Source organism: Cavia porcellus, unplaced genomic scaffold (assembly GCF_034190915.1).
Source record: "Cavia porcellus strain 051 isolate PalLab524CR breed Dunkin Hartley unplaced genomic scaffold, mCavPor4.1 scaffold_1, whole genome shotgun sequence".
Taxonomy (NCBI): domain Eukaryota; kingdom Metazoa; phylum Chordata; class Mammalia; order Rodentia; family Caviidae; genus Cavia; species Cavia porcellus.
The window spans coordinates 235,522,628-235,534,970 of record NW_026947484.1 but is presented as its reverse complement, the minus strand read 5'-3'; the positions used below and the strand labels follow the sequence as shown (position 1 = coordinate 235,534,970).

Below are 12,343 nucleotides of genomic sequence, written 5' to 3'. Positions count from 1 at the left end.
CCACAATGGTAATTTATAAGGAATATATTTAGGGCTAGTTTATAAGGAATAGATTTAGGCCACTTGAAATTTTAGCCTTAGTTCTAGGGGCTAGGGATACAGGTCAGTGGCACAGTGTCTGCCTGGCAAGCGCAAGGTTCTGAATTTGATCCCCAGTACAAAAAGAAAAAGAAAAAAAAAAAGCCTCAGTTCATGTTTATAGTTATTTCTACATTTTTTTTTTTTTTGGTGACAAGTCCTTAAATAAGACATTGAGAACTGAAATACACCTTCATAGGCTAAAAGTCAATCCAGTTCTTTTACTATCTTCCAGAGAGACAACGAAACTCTCAAGCCTATTAATCAACTGTTTTAGGTTGAGCAATGATGGAAAAGAACCCAGAGATTAGATTACTCCTACCTAAATTTATGTTTGCCTCTGATTCTTTCAAATCAATTGTTCAATAAAAACAAAGAGATAGTCCTATGAAGGTACCAAATTCAGGATAACCGCTTTTGAGGGCATTAGAAACATTCTAGTTCTGGAAATGGAATGGGCTTTATTCTTTAGTATATTATTATTAGAATCTATTTCCAAAATAAGATAAAAATGTTTTCACATTGCTTTCAGAACAAACACAACTGCCTAATTTAATACCAAAGACATTACTGTACTCAATTTCCTTTCTGACACTCAGAAAAAAAAAATAACAATAGAAAATAATTTAAATTCTTAAACATGGATCCATCCATTTTATGGTTTGTAGCATTGTTTGGTCTGATACAATAAAAGTCTTTTTATAATCATCTCTGTCTCTTGGCAGATATCATGTCTAACCATTATCTTTAGCACACATACTGCATAGAGAAACATCATCTTTAATATTAAAACTAGATGGAATGATTATAGTTTATATATCATTACAACTGTCCCCAAGTTTCATGTACTTTTGAGATTTCTAAAATATTTTTAAAAAAATGACAAGTATATATTTGCAGCCCCCCAACAAGAAAGATGCATTCACAAACATCAAGAAGGTCTTCAAGAGCCAGGCACGGTGGTACACACCTATAATCCCAACAGTTTCCATGAGTTCAAGGCCAGCCTGAGCTACATACATAGCAGGACCTTGTCTCAAAACACAAAACCAATCAAACAAGAAAGGTCTTTTAATACAGAATTTCCATGATAGCCTTTTCCACTGGAAAAGTCACTGGCGTCAATGCAGTCTTAGAAGTAAAAAACCAAAAAAAAACCGACTTAGAGCTTAAAACCAAAATCTCTACCAAGGACATAGGTGAAAAGATACAACACAGCTGGGAAGTAGATATTCATAATACAAGTTATGCACAGTAAAACTAGCACAACCCTCAGCTGAGTTTTGTTGATCTGTAACATTTAAAAACAGATGAAAATAGTATGGTCATCTCAACAGATGCAGAAAAAGCATTTGACAAAGTTCAGCATCCATTCATGATATTAAAAAAAATCAAGAAAATAGGAATAGAGGGTCTTTCCTTAATCTAAAAAAGGCCATTATGACAAACCAATGGCCAACATCTTACTTAACAGGAAGACTGAAAGTGCTTCCCCTAAGTTCAGAAATAAAAGAAGGGTATCTGTTATCACCGCTCTTGTGCAACATAATTCTCAATAATTCTTTCATAATTCATAATACTAGCTAGAGCAGTTAGGAGAAAGAGAGATATGGTGAGGGAAAGACAAACTAAACTGTCATCTGCAAATGGCATAATCCTTTACAGAGAAAAGCCTAAAAACTCTACCAAAAGACTCCCAAAACTAATAACCAAATTCAATAGTGAAGCAGGCTACCAGGTCAACACTCAAACACCAACAGCATTCCATACATGAATAACAAACTCATGAAACACTTAGGAATTAACCTAAGGAAGTGAAAGACCTCTACAATTAAAACTATGATACCCTGAAAGAAGATCTTAAAGAGGATATTATAAAATAAAAAGATTTTCCCTGTTCCTGGATAGGCATAACCGGTATGGTTAAAATAGCCATACTTCCAAAACTGCTATGCAGATTTAATGCAACTCCAATCAAAATACCAATAACATTTCTTACAGAACTAGAGAAAGCAATCTTAAAATTCAGTGGATGCAGGAGTCCTAAAATAGCAAAAGCAATTCTTGGTGACAAGGGCAAGGCAGGGAGCATCATAATCTGATACTTCAAGTTATACTACAGAGCTACAGTGGCAAAAACAGCAATGGGAGCTGGGTGTGGTGGCACATGCTTATAATATCAGCACTCAGGAGGCTGAGGCAGGACGATTTGCCATGAGTTCAAGGCCAGCCTGGATTATACCATGAGTTTAAGATAAGCCTAGACTACACATAAAAACCATGTCTCAAAAAGGAAAAACAGACAAAACAAAACCCCCATCATGGGGTATTGGCAGAAAGCAGATTTATGGATCAATACAACAGAACAAAGGATACAGACACAGCACCTGGCACACTCAGTTACACATTCTCTGACACAAGGGCCAAACCCTTTCACTGGAGGAAAGATGAGACCTGTATCTCTCAGCCTACTCTTGGGGGACGCCCCAAGGTTCCCCTGAGGAACGTTCGTCGGTGGCTACACTACAATAAACTAAAATCAAAATGAATGAAAGATCTCAACTTTCCAGAAACAACCTACTGGAAGACAAAAGAGTTAAAACTCTCAAAGATCAGGTAAAGCAAAGACTTTCTCAGTAAAACCCTAGTTGTGCAAGACACAATACTGAGAATCAACAAATGAGAATCACATTAAGTAAAAAAGCTTTTGCACAGGAAAGGAAAAAGTGAAGACACAGACTATAGAATGAGAAAAAAATGTTTCCCAGCTACTCCTCAGAGGATTAACATCTAGAATATAAAAAGATATGTTAGACTCAATAAAAAAATGGGCATTGAATAGACACTTCTCAGCTGAGGAAATACAATTGGCCAATAGACAAATAAAAAATGTTCAGTATCACTGGCCATTTGAGAAATACAAATTAAACAACATTAAGATTCCATCTCACCCAGGAAAATGGATAACATCAGAAAATCAACAACAAATGCTGATAAACAAAACAACCCTCAAACAAATGCTGGTGGTAAAGTAAACTGATACAACTACTATAGAAATCAGTATAAAGATTCCTCAAAGAACTAAGAATAGAAATTTCGTTTGACTCAGTTATTCCTCTTGTGAAGTATCCTCTCAAAAGAGTTAAAAACACCCTATTACAGTAGAGTATGTATATCCACGTTTATAGCAGTGCAATTTGTAATACCCAAATATTTGAAACTTCTTAGACGCCCATCAACAAATGATTAAGAAAATGTGTTTTTATGTACAATGGACTATCACTCTGCCATAAAGAAAGATAAATCTGAGTCATACATAGGCAAATGGATGCACCTTGAGACCAGAATGCTAACTGAAGTAAATCAGATACACAATTTTGAATACTGCATGGTTTCCCTTATATGAAAAAGTAAATAAAAAAAAAAAAAAGAGGAGGAAAGAAGGTTCTTGAATTGTAGGGATGTTTCTGCTGCCCATTTCTACTTTCATTCCAATATGAAGTAAACGACCACTCAATTTCCATTTCTTTGGATATGTTAAGGTCTTTATTGTTGCTACAAGCATGGTCTAGTTTAAATTGAAAGAAAGGTCAGTCCTAGGATAGGAAAATCTATTAAGACAGTAATGGTTAACAGCTCAATGGTTGCCTAGAATTAGGGGAGAGGAATAGCTAGTGAGTAAAGTGTCTCATTTTGGGATAACAAAAATGATCTAAATTTAATCATTGTCAGAGTTATACAACTTGGTCAATGTACTTACTGAATTTTATACTTTAAGTTTGTAAATTGTGTGGTATGCAACTTTTATTTCATTTGTTATTCTAGGACCTGACTATCTAGATTTGCTTGCCTGCCCACCCTCAAGAATAAAAGAGAAAAGTTCCTATAATGGAAAAATGCATGTTTTTACAATTTGGCCAAATTGGGAGGTCAGCTGTCTGCCCCCTTAAAGCATACCGTTCACTTTATAGAATGCAAGTCAAGAAATTTGCAGATGCAGATGAAGCCAGGTTGTGGTTCAGCAGATGGGTCTAGGAATGCTGACTCCTCCTTGGAGCCAGGGCTGGGGTGTGGTGGGTTTCACTCAGGGCAAGAAAGCTGGAGAAACAGCTCATTTTTAAAAAAAAAAATTGTAACTTTTAAAGACCCCTTTAAACTTGATTACATTAGGAGCTTGCAGCTTTTTTTTTTTTTTTTTTAAATCAGGAGTCTGCACAGAAATTATATGAGAAGGTTTTTGTAAAATAAGAAACCATACCTCACTTTTGTAGATCTGAATCTTGAGGGGAAAGCAGTGTCTTTTTCAGTTAAAAATTATTACGTGGCGCTGATTGGAAAAAGGAGGGAACAGAAGTTGGGAGAGTGAGATAGTACAGACCAATGCTAAGCATAGACAGAGGCAGTGAAGATGGGGTAGAAACAAAAGGAAAGATCCTATGGGGTAAAACGGGGAAGAGGCACCTGACTACATTCCTGCAATTAGGGAATGAAGAATAACAGGATTTTCACTTTGCTGGGATGAGTAGTAATACAGTACCCACATAAGGCACACATAACTAAGAAACAGGATTTGGAGTTGGTTTGATAGAAGGAGGCAGTATGAGCAGGAAGGTAAGGGTGAATCAGATTTTAGTGTGAAATGGTTGTGTTTACAGTGTCGTTAGTAGGTACAGAGTAGAATAAAACTCTATCACTGAAAGCTGTTGGCATGGACTATGAACAGACCAAGAAGGAAATGCATGCATCCGCACTCAGAAGTCTGGCAGAGGAATGAGATTGTTGTAGTCAGGGGTTGTGCACAGAACAATCAGAATCTGGACATGGAGTTTATAATATTGTTTTATGATGGTCATCCAGAGTTAACACATGAAACTGCAGGAAATCTGTCCACAACACCAAAGACATAAAATATTTAGTCAAGGGCCTAAATCCCACAGCAATGTCCCACATGAATCCAGATGAAAACCCAGAGCCCATGATAATGCCTCCCACGAGTCCAACTGGAGGTCCAGAGCCCACAAGAAGGACTCATGCCAGTCTCTTTTATGGATCCATGCTGGGAAGGCCCAAAGGTCAACAGTGGAAACTAGGAAGTCTAGGCCAGCAGGGTGAAGGAGCTGTGCTGGTAGGTTGAGAGTTCTATGCTGGAGCTGAGAAGTCACACTTACAAGACCAAGGTTGTCCTGAAAAGCACCACAGCCATCCTCAGCAACATGGAGGCCCCGAGCTCCTCTAATGACAAGCACAGCTTAGTACATGCCAGGAAGCCAGTGTGACGAGTTCATCCTGGAGACCAAGAGGCACATGTCTTCCTCTCCGGAGCCAGGAAGTAATGCTCGATGTGAGGGTCAGAGCTTCTCCAGGAGAACCAACGGCACAAACAGCAACACCTCCTACCCTAGTCTCCCAAGTCCTGGGCTCACAGGTGTGTACCACCAGGCCCACCACAGACACACTCTTACAGGCAGTCATCCAGATTGCCAGACGCTTATCTCTGCCCTATACTTTCAAAGTTGTGCACAGACTTGTTCTATTCCCCAGAGATTTTTGTTGATGCAGAAGTTAAGGTTCTCTTTCACCTGGGCAGCTGTCTCCCCCTTGAACAGATTTTTTGTAGCAGATGTTTTGGTCTGTTGATTTCTATTGGTGTAAAATAGAAATGATTTTATTATACCCTAGTGCTTTCAATTTATGTAATTTTTAATTGTGCAAAAGAATGAGTTACATAGGAAATAATAATAAATACAATTTCTCACTAAACTTTTTTCTAATGAGTAATTTTGACTTCAATACTAGATACTTGTGTTACTTCTGAAATTTTCTTCCTTAATCATTTGAATCAGACTTTTGTTATGCAGCAGATTTCATCATACTTTAAAACAAATGCAAAGCCTGTATCTTAAGACTATCTCAATTCCTACTGAGCACACTACTCAAGCGTATCTCTAGGAGGTTGTTCTGCTTCAAGTGAGTCCCTGCTTTCAGCTCTGCTCTGAGTAGCTATTCTGAGGCATCCTCCTTTACAGATCTGCCAACGTTACAGCTTCTTACTTCTCATATTAGAAAACAGCTCCTGAAAGTTCAGTACCCCCAAAGCCCCGCTAACTATAAGCTCTATTTAAATAAACACAGGCTTTAGCACACAAAACAAAATCCATGGCTTATTTTTGCCTAGCACTGCTAGGGGCTTTAGGAAAAAAACAAAATAAAACAAATTGAAGACTATTTCTGCCCTCAAGCTATTTACAGCTCAGTCCTCATAATCAGCAGTCATAGCAACAGCAGATACTAAAGGTTTAGCTTAATATATTATAATTTTTAGATCAAGTCCCACTTGACAGTGATCACTTATAACCAAAACCATTTATAACAAACACTACTTTGTTTGATTATTTAATTTGATATAATCAAAGAACAGCACAACAAAAGAGTATGAGAAAGCCTAGGAGGTGAACAGTTTTACATACATTCCTTTATCAGAAACCTGGGGAGAGGATGGAGGGAAGGGTGCTATCAGGCATTTGCAGAATTTGAGCAAGCACCAAATAGGTCCCTCAGATAGGCATCTGAATGCTCACTCCTGTCTGTGGCCAGTATTTCTATTTCACAAATAAAGAAATCAAGATGAAAAAGGTAATTCATGTATTCAAGGTCAAGTGGTAGAACCAGTATTGGAAGCTATTTTCATCTGGTTCTAAAGCCACTGAGCCAGTTTCATCCTCATGTGCCTTCCTAATTCAGGCATCTTTGTATTATTCAAACTAATTTTACAGATTAGAGTTCTCAGGGGAACAATACTGAGACAGGAGATTAGGACGAGGCAAATCTGTTTGGGGAAGTAGGTGTGACCTATTATTTACAAAATCCCAGGACACATACACAGAACAGTCCCCAAAGCCCTGCACTTCTCAGGACAACCTGAGCAGGTTTTGGATAAGAGGCCTATACCAGATGTCAGCTGGAGGAGTGGGTGACACAGAAAGAGCAGTTCACACTGAGTTTCTGCCACTGTGTTCCCTCATGGTGGCTTGCTCTTACGCGGTAAGGTGTACTTTTTTCCTACTTTTACTTGGTCCACACTTGGTCTCCTAAGGCTGTTACTATTTCTACCTTTAATAAAACTTTGCTATTGTTTGTGCTGGTCTTGATCAATTCTTTGCTTAGGATAGAAACAACCTAGAAACACCTCTAGGAGACTCTGGCACTCTAAAACCCAGGAACAATGTGTCCTTCAGTTTGAGAAACACTACCCTAATTCAGTGCTACTGGCTTCAGATCTAACCTGAAGTAGTTTAAAGGGGGGAAAAAAAGAGTAATTTACCAAGTATCATAAGTGCATAATAATTAATTCATAAGAAACTTTACAAAGGGATGCAACTGGTTTCCAGAATAATAGAATGTCACTAAGACATTCACTGTTGGGTAACAGTCCAGAGTTTACAGTTTTTTCTGCTTCCCAAGAGGGCCTAACATTTGCCTAAGACCTCATAGCTTCACTATCACTCAGGAAAAACTCTGACCTGCTTTGAGTTATCTTCTCACTTTAGCAGATGGAGAGGTCTAGAACTTTAATGGGTATTCCTCTTGGACAACATGGGAGGGCCAGGCCAGGCCTGGTCTCCAGAGAAGAGGGTACTATTCATGAAAGCAGCAGAGCAAAGCAATGGAGCATGCTCACGTATTTAAAGATTAATTTTCTTTAAAAGCTAGCAGTGTCCTGAATGCAAGCATTTGGGAATTTCTGCTGCATGATGTTTTAGATAAAGGTGGTATTTATTTCTCTATAATCTAGAATAAACTATTCCCTCCTAAAACATATATCTAACATTTTAAAGATGACTTTACAATCTAATCACAACTTAAAAGATCTTCTAATCTCAGTTTCACAACTTAAACACATTTAAAAAGCAAACTGTTGGGGCTGGGGATTTAGCTCAGAGGCATAAGCGCCTGCCTTGAAAGCAGGCAGTCACGAGTTCGATCCCCGGTACCGATAAAAAGGAAAAAGAAAAAAAAAAAAAGCAAAAAAAACACCAAACTGTCTACTCTATCAACCAGACCAATGGTGGCAAACCTACAACTCATATGTCATAGCGGGCTATTTGTATCACTGAAAGCTCTAAAAGATTTGTCATTGCTGACCGAGACTGCTGGCTTGAACTATGGGCAGACAAAGAGGGAAATGCATGCATCCCACTCAGAAGCCAGGTAGAGGAACAAGATCTTGGGCATACAATAGAGAACAAAGAGGGGAGAAAAGCCAAACATTACAGTTCAAGCTGTAATATTCTACTGTCCTACACAGGGGCCCTGAAATGGAAACAATGTATTGTCTACAAAGAAAAGCAACTTACCTTATTCCACTACCATAAAGAGGATACATGGGATTCCACAGATCTATATCGTTACTACTCAGGTGAAATGCCATGACTCTGGTGTAATATTAAAGGGTAAATTCTAAGATTCCTTTCATCGCTATGATTGGATTGTTCTCTCACAGAATACTGTGCCTCCAGGCAAGAGTCATAACAAATATGGATCATCTCCTGCTTGTTGCAGTGTGATGTTTTGTTATTTATGCATTGGACAAAGTACCTTCTGTGTTCTAGTAGGTTCTATGGTTATTTGTCAAAGGTTAAACAAATGAGCAAAGCTACTTTTTGGAAAATTCCAAGGTTAAAAATAACCACTGGTACTATAAATGTAGCATAAACACCATGTTGGGTATTTACAATGTGGTGTCTCTGACATCTAGGAATTGTACCATATTTGATCAGTTATTTATAATAATCAACAGAAAAAAATGTAAAATTTTCCTAGCAAACTACTAATCTAAAAAGGTTGCAATTAATTTGTTAATGTAAAAAACCAAAACAAACCCATCAACAGACACACTGCCTCAATTTCTATTTCTAGCAGCACATCATAGCTGTTTGTGGTGAAGACCTTATTTATTGAGTACTCTTTAAGAATGAAAGTTTTACCACAAATTCTCACATTTTAACATTAAATAATACCTAGAGATGTACAGAGGAACTCATGTATTTCTCTATTGCTCTAGAAAAGGACTGCACTGTAAAATAAGACATTTGGCAGATAATGATTTAGTACCACTGTCCAGTTTAGTATCAATTTAAAAAGCAATCAAGAATCTCACAAAATAAAAAAAAAGAATCTTACAAAATAGATACCCAAATCAACAGAAACCTGCCATGTTAAAAGCCTTTCACTATGAATCTCTCTTTCTTCATTCTTCCTTTTCTTTAAACTTAGGAAGTTGTTACTACTTCATACAGCCGTCTACTCCTTATTTAATAAAACCTACAATATTTACCAAGTCACTCTTCACAGAGGTCAGTGAAACATGTGAACCAACATGAATTTCAGATCTGCTCATGTGTTCATTACTGAACTCTCTTTTCACTGCTATGGAAAACAGACTGACCAGACAGGAAAGATACAGTGGGGCTTCCCTTTAACAGTAACTCCCCAGAAGTTCCAGGGCCTTAGCATCTTGCCCAAAACACAACCAGTTCAGCAGCTTAAGCCGCAGCAACATCAGAGGAGAAAAAGCTATCACCTCCTTTGTGCTCTGCAGCAAATGCTGCTTCTCTATGGCATCTAAGGCAATACACTGCTTTAGCTGCTTAGCAAACAGCAATCACCCAAAGAAGGATTTTTTTCCATTAAGTACTCTTCCTACAGAGCATTTTGGGAAAGAGCAGGTACACTACAGGCTACACTCTGCCAGCAAGTCCCTACAGCTGTCAAATGCAGCTGGTAATGAATCAGCATGTCAGACACACACCACTCTTTGTAAGCTTAAAAATGAAACACACTCACCTGCAACAAAATCTATGTCTTATTGTATATCAGTAGCTCAATGAACCCAGTCAGTGTTCTCATTCTGATGGGAACTTTAAGGACGCCTCCTTTCTGGCAAGGCCCTGTGCTATTTGCCAATGGTTCAGTAAGAAGTAGTCTGCCATACTGTGTCAAGCCATCTAGTGAGGCAGCGTTACTTGAGAACAGCAAGGCTTGACATTTTGACTGAAGAGAAGTTAGTGGGAACGTAAGCTCTATGAAGAAATGGGACATAGTCGTCTGTCTTTCCCCTTGATGCAAAGAACTCCTTAATTCATCAACATAGATGGTGGCTGAAACAAAAGGGCCAATGGTGGGCTGCTGAGCAGGCTCTGAGAGACATCTTTGGCAAGACAGTTGCATGATGAGAATGTCCCAGGAGTCCAGTCATTCTTCATCCGCTCACTTACTTCATCAAGTCCCTGTTCCCAGCTCCCATGCCCCTCACATCTCGGCCCTTCTTGGTTCCTGTCACTTATACCCTGTCAGTCTTCTGTCATTTTGCTGCTATCCAGAGAACCATTCCATTGTTAGTGAAGTTCATCTGATTTCTCATGGCAATAATTACTCTCATGTCATCATTCTATCTCAAATTAATTCTCTGCAAGTCTCCCAAATTAGGATATCAATCTCTCTGTGTAGTCACTGCCTAGACAGAACAGCCTCAGCTTCCTGTCTACCTTAATTTTCCTAACTTCTAAGTGTTCTGGGCAATTAGCCGACGCTAGCAAACACAGGCCCTGAACTTTACTGCCACAATAAAACAAAGACAAAAACAAAATGATAAAAAGTATATAACTCTTTACAGAAGAAGTCAAAATAAATCCCATACAAATCATCTAAGGGCCTGGGAAAGAATTTCATTATTTACTTAGCTAAATAAAGAGAGGAGAAAAGCCAAACCAAAAGTTCAGCTACCAAAGTTGACATTAATATGTTAACTAATGTCAGTTTTATATAAACACTTTGATTATCTAAAGTAAAGGCCTGAAGAACATACTGAGTACACCTTAGAATAAAACAATTATAGTACAGCTTTGAGGGGTACATTCCGTGAGTAATAATGGGTAAAATTACAAATACCTGTAATGAAAAGGCATTAAGAGCAAAAAGGGGATGGTAGAGAGTAGACAGAACACAGCTTGAGATAACTGGGTTCTCGCTCCAATTCTGGGACTAAGTGCTGATGTGACCTATGGGACTCGACAATGAGGACTCCATGCCTCAGCTAATGGTCGATAGCAGGAGCGGGTAGTACCCCAGCAGTGACCCTCACAGCCCTGCCCCAGGAACCTGAGGTACCAAGAGGTACTTTGGGAACCAGGCGCAGAGCAGAGGACATACCAGGGACATGAGGTCACAAGCTCCTTCCAAAAAGGACTCTAGCCTCTAGTCTGGTAAGATTTCACATGAGTAAGATGTTTTTGTTTTTTAGGACAGCATCTTATCTTGTACAGCCCAGACTTGTCTCCAACTCAGGAGCCTCCTGATTCTGCCTCCAGAGTACAGGACTATAAGCATGCACCATTCCTAGCTCTGTTCCACCCCTTTTAGAAAAATGTTTGACAACTCTATTCCTGACTACAAATTTAAAAGAGAAGACCCCACTATAGTCTCCCATACTATTTTGCTGTTTTCTTTTAAAGCACTCATTACAATTTGCAATCACTGTACATATAATTAGTGTTTATTGACTGCTTTAACCCAAGAGCTTGTGAGCTTCACAACAGTAGCAACCAAAGAGCTTGTTTCATCTTTGTATTTTTTGTAGTCACACTGTGTCCCTAAAACTATGACTGAAACATGGTAGGTGTTCAACAAATATTCCTTCAATAATGAGTAGTAAGTCCCTTTCCTATTTGAGATTTTATGATTCTGCTGATCATTCTAATATACTTTAAACAACACATTAGCTAAAACTCAAGAAAGTGCCAGTGGGTCAATGGCTCACCTGACCTGAATTTTAAATAGGACAAATGCTCAGACAGAAAATCCAAACAACAGCTGAAAGGAAATTTGAGATGGCAAAATTTCTTAAATGAGAGAGTCACAATGAATAAATAAGACTCTTGGAGAATACCTGAGCTCCTGGAAACAGCAGTCCTGCTTGCATATACTAAATACGTCATGCCAACTATGCCTATTAAATTCCATCTTGGTATTTAATTTCTGGGCCAAAAGACTCTAAGAGAAAATTTAAATGTCTTAGTACATTAGGGAATTTGCCAAGGGGAAAGTTACTATTCAACATGTCATTAAGATGTGTAGCAAGGTCTCTGCTAAAAGGCCCTGAGAGACCATGGGACACAGGGCTCTGGGAACTGTGAATCATCTGCAGATGTATTTGAGACTTGTGGTTCAAGGTGATAGACTGACTCTACTGAGAGCAATCCTCCTGTAC

The 12,343-nt window shown here is 38.5% G+C and overlaps 1 protein-coding gene across 13 annotated transcripts in view; it reads right to left on the bottom strand.

Annotated features, from left to right (window-relative positions):
* Nucleotides 1–12,343, bottom strand: part of Dtnb (dystrobrevin beta) — a 337,086-nt gene that overhangs the window by 107,500 nt on the left and 217,243 nt on the right. The window lies entirely within an intron of this gene.